The sequence below is a fragment of the Anticarsia gemmatalis genome, chromosome 25 (assembly GCF_050436995.1).
Source record: "Anticarsia gemmatalis isolate Benzon Research Colony breed Stoneville strain chromosome 25, ilAntGemm2 primary, whole genome shotgun sequence".
In the NCBI taxonomy this organism is placed as follows: domain Eukaryota; kingdom Metazoa; phylum Arthropoda; class Insecta; order Lepidoptera; family Erebidae; genus Anticarsia; species Anticarsia gemmatalis.
In genome coordinates this window covers 8756073-8769567 of record NC_134769.1, presented here as the reverse complement: position 1 = coordinate 8769567, position 13495 = coordinate 8756073, and the positions used below count along the sequence as shown (strand labels likewise).

The window sequence follows — 13495 nt, the reverse complement described above, 5'->3', positions numbered from 1 at the left end:
TGCAGAGATTGTTGTGAAGGTGTTTAAAAGAGGAAGGAGAACTTTTCTGTCTGATAACGGTTCATATTACACGTCATCAGATGGAAGGTCTTCGATGTTATGGATGTTTGGCAAATATTGAAGAAAATCCTAAATACGTTGACTCTTTACTCTGTGCAACAGATGCACACGAATTTCAGAGAAGTGAGAAGCTGAGTTTACCTCGTTAACTGAGTAAATTTGGGGGATTACGTTTTGTTTCTAGAACTGTTTATAGTTTGCAACTCGTAGTAGGGATTTCCCTTGCATCGATTTTTACGCTTTTATTACAAGTGATTACTTAATTATTTTTAATCCACACGTAACTTTGATAAAGAATTTCTGGGCTGTTTTACGGTTGCGAACCCTCAGTCACTGTGCCAATAGGGTAACAAAAAAAGGTTAATAATCATGACCACATCCTGAATCCTTTTCAAAATGTCTTTAAATACAAATAAAGGTTTTTTGTCTTCAAATTACAACCTTCATACTGATGATGATTTTTTACAAAACTTGCTTTGTATCATTTTATTATGAGGAAGCTTGTTTACTAAATACATTTAAATTAAATGAAGTGCCAATTTTTTCGCATCAAATAAAAAATTAAACCAAGGTCGACTTCTAATGATACGGAAAATTAGACCTTATTTCAATGATTCTACATGTTATTTTATCATTGGCATTGGGTTAGGAAGTAAATAGTGCCAATTAGCAGGTACTATTGATGCTTTTGGGCAATTCACACTTGACCGTTAGTCCGAAAGTTAGTGTCAATTTACAAGTGAGGTGTGAATGGACTTTCTTCTTTTGTGATTAACTGTGTTTGGTTATTTTAGATATGGTGACTGGATTTTGCCGTGAATCGTGATAATACTGAGAAATCTAGTTTTTGTGGAGTATGGTTCTGGCGTAAATTATAAGAGTAAATAGTTATGTGCGTTGGGGTATGTCCAAAAGATGAGTAAGTATATAAAAAAATCTAATGTTTTATCATTCATCACGTTTCCGAAATAAGTTGTTTTATTATTTATCTATACATACATAAAATAAATAAATAAATATATACCACAAAATCTAGGATAGAAGACTATCGATTACCGAGTGGCTATTGAGTTGTGTAAAACACTGGTCCCGCTAGCTTATTTTGTATTATTTTAAAAACATTTCTTTAATAGGAGTAGTAAATCTTAAAAGCTTGTTACCGGGTGTAGGAAATCATACTGCTATCGGTTGATCCTGAAAAAATGAGGTTTTTTCTTGTTTTTATACTACGATAAGTAAAGACGGGACAAGATGTATTTTTTCAGAATCATATTTAAAGACAATTTGGCTGGTGTTTCTACTGTTGTCGTTGTGCCTGACGTCAGCCCTCGTTATATTTCAGAAAAAATAACACCGCACATAAAAGCTAATTACAAAAAAGACACCTTTAAAATCTCAGCTTACACTATTTCAAAAGTAAACCAAAGGGCTCGCTGGCTATATACGTCAAGGTCACAAGGTCAAGGTCGGAACATTTGCAGGCACTTTCACGGGTACAGCGATATACAAGTGACCTCTTTCTGCCGCATGCCGCAGCGAGATTAGATTGTATGGCGTTCAAATTGCTGTGCGGTTTTTGTGGAACTCAGCAAACCTTCGCTGTAGTTAGTGTGTGGAGGTCATGCTGGGTTGATAGTAATAACCCGTCAAAATTATAGACCTTGCATGTTTTTTTTATATGTGAGGCACTTAAGTAAAACGTAGGAGCATAATCAAAAAAGGGATTTTTGTTTTAACATGGTTGCTTAATAGTCGAAATAATACGATTTTGTTTAAATTATCTTATTAGTAATGTGTTTTAGTGGTAGACAGAGACTAAAGGAAAAGGGCGTGATATTATGCATGTATGTATGTGCTATGTTTTTTCCTGAATTCGGCATAAACCCTGGCCTACAAAGATAAACGAAAAAGAGTAAGACAAAGTCTTCAGTTTTTGCTATGGTATCCAGGGTGTTCCTAAGTTCTGCTGTTAGCAGTATTCCATAGCGTGAAATTATTTATCTTTGTATTTTTTTTACTTTTCAAAGCAAAATCTATCGTGTTACGCAACAGAAAATGTAGCTTTTTGTACAAAAAAAATATTTTACAATCGATTAGGCAAACTTAAGTTTTTTACTGACTTTTTTTGTCTATTTGCGTACTTTTTTTCATTGCCAAATTACGCAATGGCATAGTTTTTGTTATAATTTTAGACCTTTTCTTACCACAAGTTAATTGTAGCTACATTCATACGCACATAACAACATACCCGTTATATTCTAAAGTGAAGTGTGAAATAAAACCTTCGTTTCGCAATTAATAATATTAAACCCATGTAATAGGCAAAACCTATACCAAATATTGGACTACTATAGGGAAATATTCTAATATAAATGAGAAAAGACCCAAAGCACTTTGCCCGACACGGGAATTGAACCCTCGTGTACAGTATCACCAAGACTACAGAGGCATTCTTCTTCTAGTAACATACCTATCATATAAAGCCATGAACCTCACGTGTCACAATCAATAGCGCGATACAATCAATTCAGTTCATCGCATCTGTATGCTGAGCGCTCGCCTCCCGCGTCAGTTCATAAAGAATCATTGAGTTTGACGTCATATCACTAGTGGTAGGAATATTAACTGATAGAATATGGAGATGAGATGGGATTTGGTAATGGGATTGTCTGTTCTCACGGGTACCTTTAAATATCAGTTTTGTCTTCATGTTATGCAATAATGTTAATTTTAAAGAACTTCAAAAATAGCAGCTTTGGGATATGATTTAAAGGACCTTTAGCTTATGAGCGAAATTGGGTTTCTAACTGTCATGTAACTCCTAACCAAGTGTTCATCTTACATAAACCTTATATAGGAACATATTTTTTTAAATAAGTTAGTATGTTTAGATGCTTCTTAGATTTCTTTAACCCCATTCTGTCCAAGTGCTGGGCACTCTTCCGAACGTGGGAGAGGTTAGGCTCTGAGTCTACCATGCTGGTCTAGTAAAAATTTAATTTAAAAAAAAAACCCTTTTTAAGCTTAGAAACTGCGAATCTGCGAAAATGCTATGATAGTTGGTTCCTATTTGCTCTTAAAACGTGTAGTCAAAAGTGCACTAATAAAGCTTTTGTTGCTTGCCAGAAATGCACAAAAACCAAGCCAAGATCACTCAAGCAGAAAGTTTTAATAAAGTATAATAACATATTATGTACTGTACCGGTCTGGTGGCGTAATATTGAACTTTTTGTTTCTTTATCAGGATGTATCTTTGTTAATTAAAGTATATTTTAAGCATGAAGTTTAGCATGTATTTCTAGAATTGTTATAAATAGCTGATTTTGCATATACACTAAAAAGAGGTTATGGTAATATTGTACATTGATTTAATTTCGTATAAAATCTCAACTCATTGTCAAGCGGAAAATTTATATTTTTTTATCGAATGCAAGAGGATTCTTGTTATATCAATGTTTGAGATAAAAGCCTATTACGAAGACTTAAAATCTACTAATTTAATTACGAAATACGAATACGTGACGCTTTCAAAGCTTCAAGATAAGTTCTTGCTTAAGCAAACATACAAATCTGTCTCTCATCAATGCTGATGTATGACAAGGTTGTGAGGTCAATAGGGTCAAAATCATCACGGTTCATGGCAAAACCAGTAGAAGTTTTAGTAGCTAACTATATAAGACGATGGCGATTCTTATAGTAACATGCATACATAAAGGCAACATACACAAACCGCCTTTAAACCATAAAGACGGGCAAAGACCAAAGAACTCCATTTGGTACTATCCCTACAAACTTTCCTTGTCTCATTCACAACTATACACCTTGGTATGAAGGACCACCGGTTACAAGTGCTACGCACCTGATCTGCACATCATGAAAATAATTAATGAAAAAGTGACCTGATTCATTCAGAAAAAAGTGTAGGTATGTTATACTAAAATCTTTAGATTTGCTTGTACAATTTAGTTTATCATAATAAACAGTTCTTAACAAATTAGAGTAACGTTCGCAAGGTCTTTTAACTAACGGTTACCTTGATATTAAAACACATTAATTAAACCATAATTATATACAGGATATTTATTTGAATATATTATATATTTTTTTTGCTGTATTTTAAAACTTGTTCCAATGACATAACGTTTATTTCGCGAATTCTTTGCCAAGTATATAGAGGTTATAAAATATAATTTAGTTATATATTTTATTGCATCGATATTATTTTTTATGGTAAGACTGTTTATAATTTTATGGTGTGACAGAAATTATTGACTAACGGTAGTAAAATGTGAAGTAATAATATAAAATATGCTGTTTGATTCGACTGCTACTTTGAGGTTTCAAGATTTTTGCATTTTTTACATTTGTGGTCATGCATGTATGGATATGAATGAAGCAAAGGAAGTATGTGAGAATGGAAAGGAGGCGTGACTTTATGTATGTATGTATGTTGAAGTTTTTAATCAACCCTTTAGGCATTAAAAGTCCCTAACTTGCTCTTGGCCACCATACTTAAAAAAAAATATAGATTAACTGCCAGTTTTACCTCTGTCGGACAAGATCCTACTAAATTTATAAGTCAAATAAAAACACACACAAATTTCGTTGTAATTTTGAATTTATCCGAAAGATAAAGCATATTCAGAAATTATACTAGGGCTATTATTGTTTTTGGAGTAATTCCGTTTCTCCAAGTTATTTATATTGTTCTGTAACTGCTGTAATTTAAAAGGTTCAATACAAACCAGATGTAGTTAATAAATATTCCGTAACATGTTTATTTACATTCTTGTCGGTTTACTAACAACATAAACTCAAAACCAGTTGAAAAGGTACTTTATTAAAATATACATTTCTTTTATTAGAAAACAAGTAACTTACTATGTTAATGGTTTGCTTCTAGAATAACATTCTTGATATTTTAATTCTAACCGTTATGAATTCTGTCTGACTGGTCTTTTGTGGTTAAATAACGCTCCGATTTTATTGAAATTTACTATGAAGATAGTGGACCACGGGGTCAAATAAAGGCTAAATAGACTTTTTTAAAATCACCCCCTAACTAGAAGATATATGGAATGAAACGTTGTTCGCGAGCGAAGGCAAGCGTGCAGCTATACTGGGGCCATTGCAATCGCGCGAACTACGTCAGAATCAAAAGTATTATAGGTGAGACAATGTATCAGTGTGAGCGAGAGAGTTCCATAATATGACATGTTATAGTTCGCATGTTTGTAATGTCCCAAGTAATAAATATGTTCGTACAGTTATGTCGTAGTTTTCATAATGAGATTACAACTAATAGAAATGGGTTATTCCATTACTGGAGGATGTAAGGCTTCATATCACTGAGGCACTTTATGATCTCCAGGCTTCGAAACCTAAAGGAACAGACCATATTTTATATCCAAATTCTGAATTAACTTTTACATTCTTATCTTATCTTAGGATTAAGGGTGCCGGATAATGTCTGGCTGACACTTTGCGACCATTCCAGATCCTTAACCTCTACATTAATTATAAATATCGTTTTAACACGGCCCAAACATTTTTTTTTCTTATAGCAGTCTTTAAATAATTATCATGGAATCTTATCGCATGGATAACACCTGCAGATCAAGGTTTCTCAACCAGCCAGGAGTTTCTGCCGTGTATTTGTGCGGCTTACTTATCCCGTAGGAGATACTTTCGTTTTTCGTCTCATTCTCTCTATGTAATATGCCAAAAACGTGAATTATATTAAAGAAAAAATCATCTTCTGTTACTGCTTTTTGTTATAATCTGTAAATATCAAAGGCATGTATTTTATATAATCCTGAAGAACTGTGAGAAATAAATTATCACATTATTATTAAAACATAATGGATACTAAAAGCGTAACAATGACACTTTCCCATATAATATTTATACAGTCTCGTTAATTACTGTGAAAAAAAATACATATGAATTATGACATTATTCCAAGCGCTCTGGGGCCACTATGCTGTACATTGTTTTCTCCCTTAGATTATAGTGATTAACACATTATGTCAAGGCAGCAATGTATTGCATAGTGGCTATCAATTTGACGTACACTAGTTGTCAACTGAGATACAAGATAAGCCCGCAGATCGCACTCAGGAGTAATTGGTAGAGACGTACATCTTTATAAACAGAAAATAAGTTTTGGCAAGTTGATTCTTATTGTTGTTTGCAGATTTTCATGAGCAAGGTTAATATTTACTGTCGTTATTATACTATTGTATTGTTTACTTATTTAATATACAATTATTATGATTTTTTTTTAAAATAACGAACTATTTTATGAACGTGAATATTCCCACGATATTTTGATATCTTTTCAAGAATAATATAATATAGTGTTGCCTGGTAGTAGTATCAGTAGAAGTGAATAAGGAAAATCAAAAGAAGTATACTAGATCTTAAAAGTGTTCTCTTTTTATCTAAATAAGATTGTATGTTTCTTATTATCCGGTTTGAAAAAGACGTGTAATCCCACAAACTTCAGGCAAAGACCTTCTTTTCCTACAGTAAATGTATTTGGGTACAAATTGATTAGAAAACGGGTCTTGTACTACAGATAACACAGTGATTAGCACTAGTTCTGATAACAAGATCAGCCTCAAACTAAGTATAATTAATAATGATATGAATGCTAATTAATTTGATAAAACAGTACACACGTGTACTTGTGTACAGTTCTATAAGTGTGATAACACGTGTCGTTTCTAACGAACTGAGTGATTGGGATCAAATAATAATATTTAATTATTTACGTAACTAGCTGGCCCGCGCAACTTCGCTTGCGTCACATAAGAGAAACATAATTTTCCCCGTTTTTGTAATATTTTTCACTGGTACTTTGCTCCTATTGGTCGTAGCGTGATGATATATAGCCTATAACCTTCCTCAATAAATGGGGTATCTAACACGGAAAGATATTTCAAATCGGACCAGTAGTTCCTGAGATTAGCGCGTTCAAACAAACAAACAAACAAACTCTTCAGTTTTATAATATTAGTATCGATTTGCGTAATTAGTACGTAAATAAGTTTTTAGTACTGTCTAACAAAAAGGTGAGATTTTTAAACAATTGTCTTCTGGTTGAGAGAAACGAGTTTTTCTGCAAAACATACTGGTTTACTGTATTTTTATTTGGCAGTTTTCGATTTCTTTTTTCAATACCTTAAAGTTAGGATAAGGCCATAAAGTTGTAAATGTAGAAAGTTTCGCTTGCATCCCGCTCTGTTCAAATTATTTAGCCTGTTTAAAGGTTCTTTCAAATGCCTCAGGTAAAGCTTTTCAAATCACCTTTACACACTATGCATACTTAAAGACTTTGCAGGTCTTACTGCTAACTCTTATAAGGTTTTCCAGCAAATCATCCCCGTATTATAACTGACAAAATGTCTGCAAATTCAACTCTGGCTAACCTTTAAAAAACACGTGTCAACACAATTACGTTAAAACAAAAAATAAACCTTTAAAAAATTAACACAATAATCGTTTCGCTCCATAATTTGTGCATAATTTGGGGTCAAAAAAACTGGCTAGCGTTGCATTATCACTACCGCTAACAAATGTCTTAAGAGTCAAGATAAAAGGTCTGGTGGGGTCAATGACTCTTTTGCCGGTGGTTGAACACTTTCCTCCATTGTACGTTTCATGGTTATAATTATTTCTTTATTTTTTAGTTGTCAACCTTCGAGTTGCGTTATTGTTTGAGTGAGTTGTGACGTAAGTAGTGGAATGGTCTTTGAAGGCGAAAATTTTCTGTTAGTTGAAATGACTGCTAACCGTTATTGTGATGAAAATTCTAAGTTTAGTTTAGTAGGTAAAGTTTTATTTGAAAAGGGGATGTAATCTACTTAAATTTAATGTTATTTAGAGGTAGCTAAATATAGGTGAGTACTTAGAGACATTCTTACTTGTAGAAGTTAAATTATTTCGTTATTAAACTAATTGTAAGTCCATGTACGGAATTACATCGTTTATATACTAAACGTTGATCAATACTTTAAATTACATTGAAATACTACTTCAAGTAAGAAATAAATATCGACTTCTAAAATTCACAAATCACTTTAAATTTATAAACTAAATAAACACTAAACAGCTAAAATCTGCACGCTTTAATAAAACGAGTTCGACCTAATTTCGATCAAAAAGTACTAAAAACACCTCGCCATACAAGTTTGTATATAATATTAAAGAAATACAAGTCTTCGTTGCTCACTGTACGTATTAAGTATTCAGATTTTCGAGGTGATTCCGACTTCCGAACGCCAGTCGTTCAGCCGCTGTGGAACGCAGCGCACGCGCAAACAAAAAACGTTAACGTCTCAAAATCGTTTTATACTTTCGATAATTTTGTGTTATGTGGTGTGTTTGAAGTGTTCAAATTGTTCTTTGTTTTATAAGGATTTTTTCAAGTGAGTTATTTTTTATTCTTGTATTTAATTTTAATTGTTTTTCGTATCCTTAAACGTGATGCATTGTTATGCTGACGAGGAAAAAAACTAATGATCGTGTGATTTAGTCCGCTGATGCGATTGTTTGTGATTCAAAGCGGCAATGACTTTAGTACTAAGTGGTTAGACTCTTTATTCTTTATTTTATCTCAAGTTTAAGCCTTTGGACGGCTTGAGCGACTTTAAGATTAGTTTAAGATAGTTAATTTGATACAATGACCACGAGAATGCGCTAGAAAGTGGTCATTATCCACTTGAAAGAAACTGGAGAATACTTTTTCTAGTGCTTTCCATTTTAATAATTGTAGATTCCCTTAATAGTTTCTATTGCGAAGTATATAAATCAAATTTCCTATTATTGTATGTTTTTTGTGTATGTCTTTTGAACAATTCTCTAGATTTGTTCATTAAAGGCTGTGTAGGAGGTTGTATTACCAAGTTTTCCTTCACCTTTATAAAGCCTTACTTCAATTATCAAAATGATTTCTATTCAAACATTTTTTTTACCCACTGAGCACGAGTCCTTTTTAGCATGTGTAGGTCTAGAAGCCCACCATGCTAGACTATAATATGACAGTTTGGGACTCCTAAATAATTATTAAAATATACTCTTTATAAGGTAATGAGTGTACAATATAAACCTAAATTACTTCAACCTTGCCTTACACCTTTCATTAAAAATTAATTGGAGCTTCAAAACTTTGCGTGTCTATCTTCATTTGAAATTAATTACGAAACGGGCCAGCAATTTACAGCGATATATGTTATCAATTTAATTCCTCAGATTATGTAATGTTAATCTGATTCAACAATCATTAACTGTAATCGTATTAAATAACCTCACGTGTCGTGTGTGGGGTAATTATACTGAAATATTTTTGTAATTAATATTGAAATAGTTTTACAATCGTAGGTATTTCTTTTTTATTACATACTTTAGTTCTTTTTTTGCGCAATGAGTTAGTTTTTAGTTAAGTTAGATTGCATAAAGACACACTTTTTTTCGATAGGAGTAGATACAGTGCAAAGAACGATCCTTATAAACTTTGATTTCTTCAAAGCTGTGGCCTGTATTAGCTGTTAGCATCTTTTTTTATATGTGAAACTAAGAAGTTCTTGTAACTATGTGTTTTTAGTAATTCTGTTATGTTTATAATATAAATAAGTTTGTGAAAGTCGGCTTTGTAACTTTTCCACTATTAGATAACTTTGTTGTGAATGAAACTTGGCGACGTTTTATTTATGTACCTAAAAACCTGTTATAAAATGGTACAACTAAAACTAAATATAATTTTCTACTTGATACTTGTATGAAGTAAATACAAGAATTTGTGCCATTTTTTTCTATTCGTTGGTTCCAGTGTTGAGTGAAAATCCTCCCGTATTTTATCATTCTTAATTTTTCGTCCATTTTCTTCCAATCATTTAGAATTACTAGTTATGCTCATGATCCAGGACCGCCTTTAAGTTTCAATGACACAATGTTGTAAACACACAATAACTTCCAAAAACTACATTTACATAAATATCATATGCTTATTTTTGACAGCCAGTGTCTAAGAAGCTTATTTTATTTATTTTATTTTATTTTATTTTATTTGAGACTACATATTCCTAACAGTTTATTATACTTTAGAACATGTGAATATGTTTACAATTTGATAGATATTTGTGTCAATTACGTCGAATTGACGTTAATGTTTTATGATAAACGAGTGATAAAGTACATACTAGTTCCACATCGTTTTTGATAATAATTATAATATGTAAACAAGGAATTCAATTTAAGATTCAAATGAATTAAGACGTTAGTTACGACGTTAGACTTAGTTAAAATAAAAAAGGCTATTTAAGTGGTATGGATGGAAATTTTGAAAAGTCTTTTATTCTTCAGATATTACGCTATGTTATTGTGTATAATAGATATACAATAGTAACATTCTTTTTTTCTGCAGTTCCATTTACAAATGGCATGAATTTGTCAAAACAATACTTATGCTCATCTTTGCTTAACTTTTACGATTGTACACTTATCTTGTACATATGTATATGTCCTTTATATCAAAGTGAGTATAACAATGGTTTGAAACATGAGCATGATCAACAAAAGCTTTTTGTAAACTCATTAAATCTATATTGTATTTGACTAACGCCTCACCTTGGAGATATAAAGTATTTCTAGAGCAATTTAATTAATTAAACGTGTTTGTCATTATAATAGTAAAAAATAATGTGCAAAGGAAGTAATTATAAGTAAAACAATAACTAATTAGTCTTTCATCACGAGTCCTGAGAAAATGTTCTATTATTTGTTGTGTAGTATAAATTTATATTTTTATGTGTCTTAAGTTTTATAAAAATACTTGTGTAAGACTGGCTTCTTAACGCGACTTGTTCGCATGGAAAGATTTCTTTAAACTATGATATCCCATTGTCAGACAAAGGTCTCCATTTGGACACCTAACTGGAAAGGTGGTAGCTATATAATAACGGAGGATGGAGACCAGTGGAAACATTTGTGTGTGTAAAAGTCCTTGTGTGTGGTGAATTTTGTCTAAATCCATCAAAAAATCATCAATCATAATCGTGAGTAGTTGTGTGAAAGAGTAATCAACATTATCAAAAATGTATTCTCGAACTCGTTGACAATATTTTGTGTCTGTGTTGTGACCTATTTACCTTGCAGAGGGGATGTGAATGGAACATTAATTGGTACGTGTTAGTCTGTACTCTATGCTCTAGATTTACCTGTATTTACAAAGTCTCATATAGTACCAGATTTATTCATAATCCTTGAGTAATTACAAATCTGTTGAGCGATTAAAATAAGTAAGTTTTTCTAAGATCTCGTGATAGTAACGTTTTAGAATCGTAATGAAGTCGTTACAATATCGTAACGTCCGAATTAATCCGTTACAAAACTTTCAAGTACTTCGCCGAAGTAAATATCAAATATAATTTCATATTATTATATTACAAAATAAATATCTAGAAATGCAACCTTGGTTTTGTATCTAGACTGAAATGTTGCACAGTCTGTCTGCGTTTCGTAAAGTTGCTTAAGTTGTGAACTATCGAGTTATCGTTTTGTTTCATACTGATCATTATTTGCTATTAAGATTTCGTCTGATAGATAAACTGTTTGAGTTGAAATACTTAGAGACTGAAATATTTGCAAATATCTTGCCATAATATTTGTATGAAGCGTTGTAATTGTGATTTTAAGGCTACATTTTAATATGTTTCATATTTTTGTCCTAATTTGTGGCATGGTAAATTTACAAACCTGTTATACAGTAGGTACACTATATTTTTGTTTAAGACTTCAAATCATGAAAAGAAATGGGTCAAGTCTTTAGCATTTTACAGTATCTACGCTACTGAATCTTTTTAAACTTGTAGTAAAATTAGCTGTCTTAGAAATCGTAGTTAGAAACTTGGTTAATTTTTAAGACATATGAAATTATTAATATTAAATTACAAAGAAATTTGAAGATTTACATATTTATATTAGGTGAAAAAAAACATTTAAAATTTTCGTCTCCTAATTTCAAAGGATTCAAAAGTTCCTCATCCCAAAAGTTTAATGCATCTTAATTTGACGTAGGTAATAAAGATCATATCTAAATATAATAAAATCAGTTCAAGAACACAAGATGGGACCTTGTGTTTAAGGCTTCTGCAGTTTGATATAAGTGTGTGACCTTAACCTCTGTAATAAACTAATGTAAGACTGGTTTACTAAATTAACGAGGGGATTTTATTTATGTTTTTGAATATCGCTAAATTGTAAGACTGATAAAGGTATTTCTGGTGCAGGAGAATTAGGGAATTCCTACAAATAATATGAACTAAAGGATTGTGAAACAAGAAATTCATACGAAGCTATCAGCAATTTTACCACTATCTTAAGTTATTATGCTCAATTACACCAAAACTTTAAACTTTGCTGTAGAAAAAGCTTACAGACTCTACGATTTGTATCTAAAATGTAGGTATAAAGATTATGTCGATTAAAAAGAGTATCTTAGAACTTACTACTGGTTCGTTTGACTAACTCTTGATTCCGAGCTGTACACCTGTCATTCGTAACGCATTTGATATTTAATAAACGATTTCATTTTGAAAACCTAAATGAAATTGTTCAAAAAACATTCTCCAATAAGGAAGCGATCATAAGCACTCGGAGCATATCTTCGAAAAGGACAGGTCGACCTTATCTCTTTGTGTCTTCGCTTGCTCAGGATCGATTGAACCCGGCAGTGATGATCACGTGACGTCATCAAGGTCAGCTGTCAAGAGATACAAAAAAGAAATTGATGTTTACTTTGTATAGACTGTTGCAAGTGATTTGAAGTCTGTTCTTCCTATATATGTAAATACATGGCTTTTTCCCATGGAAGTAAAACAGGAGTTTCTTGCTATTTCTTCACACGAGCAACCAGCTGTTCCAAAACGGTCTATGACTATTTCAAATGCTTTGAACGAAGTTTAAGAAATAAATTATATTTTGAACTAGCTGACCCGCGCAACTTCGCTTGCGTTACATAAGTGTTAAAAATTTTCCCCGTTTTTGTAACATTTTTCACTGGCACTCTGCTCCTATTGGTAGTAGCGTGATGATATATAGCCTATAACCTTCCTCGATAAATGGACTATCTAACACTGAAAGAATTTTTCAAATCGGACCAGTAGTTCCTGAGATTAGCGCGTTCAAACAAACAAACAAACAATCAAACAAACAAACAAACTCTTCAGCTTTATAATATTAGTATAGATTTGAGTTAGGCCAGACATATTTTTTGCTTTCTCTTTTATGAGAGTTATAATATTTTTCAGTTTCAGTCTCTGAAACTACTGAATTCAGTTTTTTTCTGAATGTGGCAGAGTTAGGCTCCTTTTTACCGACTTCAATACAATGGTGAGGTTTTAACTTTTACTGTATTTTGTGCTCCAAAAAGTAC

At 32.1% G+C, this 13495-nt stretch overlaps 1 protein-coding gene across 3 annotated transcripts in view; it reads left to right on the top strand.

Moving 5' to 3' along the window:
* The window catches only part of LOC142984033 (ATP-binding cassette sub-family D member 1-like), a 72671-nt gene that overhangs the window by 24969 nt on the left and 34207 nt on the right, over positions 1 to 13495 (top strand). Inside the window, exon 1 of one of the 3 annotated variants that reach the window (XR_012960129.1) lies at positions 8335 to 8492. The exons of the other annotated variants lie outside the window; for them this stretch is intronic. The gene's annotated coding sequence lies outside the window, so the exon portion shown is untranslated. Of the gene's footprint in view, positions 1 to 8334; positions 8493 to 13495 lie in introns of those variants that run through there. 3 annotated transcript variants of the gene reach the window in all.